The following is a 729-nucleotide window of genomic DNA, read 5'->3' as shown; positions in this document are numbered from 1 at the left end:
TGCTTGTAACCCAATTAACTTTGGTCCCTTGGCTCCGAACAATTTCGAAATGCGCCCCGCCCAAGTTGGCTAGATAGAAAAGGATTGTTTTAGTGAGAATATCGATGAGGATGCTCATGCCCATATTAGGAAATTCAAGAACAAAGTGTGCATGATGAAACAAAATGGAGTGTCCGAGGAGACTTTGAGGTTGATGTTGTTCCCATTGTCTCTAACGCGCAAGGCGGATTGTTGGTTGAATGTTCACCCACCAGACACATTTACCATGTGGGATGCTTTAGTCAAGGCATTCCTAGCAAAGTATTACCCGACATCTAAGACCGCCATGCTCCGAAATGAGATTCAAACTTTCTAGCAAGAAGAAGGAGAGTCCTTGGGTGAGGCATGGGCGAGATACCAAGATCTCATTGCTAGTGTCCTCACCACGGGATTCCGGCTTGGTACATTACTCAAACCTTCTTTCAAACTTTACTACCTAGAACCAAGGACATGGTGAATGCCACCACGGGAAGGGGATTCGACCATTTGGGTGATAATGAGGGCACGACTCTCATTAAAAAGATGGTAGACTCGGAAGCCAACTATGGTATAAGAGAAAATGTGCTAAGAAGGAATGGCCGGTATCCAAAGGAGAACTCTCCTAATTCGAATACCGAAACTAATGCTAAGCTTGACCTACTCACCAAGCAACTTGAGCAATTGAATAGGAATCAAGTTCATCAAGCTACC

General features: G+C 44.6%; 1 non-coding gene across 1 annotated transcript; it reads right to left on the bottom strand.

Moving 5' to 3' along the window:
• Positions 1 to 325: 325 nt before the first annotated feature.
• On the bottom strand, positions 326 to 431 carry LOC141609576 (small nucleolar RNA R71). Its single transcript, XR_012527500.1, has one exon. It is a non-coding gene; the product is annotated as a small nucleolar RNA R71 (small nucleolar RNA).
• Between the last annotated feature and the right edge of the window lie 298 nt (positions 432 to 729).

This window comes from Silene latifolia, chromosome 10 (assembly GCF_048544455.1).
Source record: "Silene latifolia isolate original U9 population chromosome 10, ASM4854445v1, whole genome shotgun sequence".
Classification (NCBI taxonomy): Eukaryota; Viridiplantae; Streptophyta; class Magnoliopsida; order Caryophyllales; family Caryophyllaceae; genus Silene; species Silene latifolia.
Note: the sequence above shows the minus strand (reverse complement) of the source record. Positions and strands in the feature narration are given on the sequence as shown.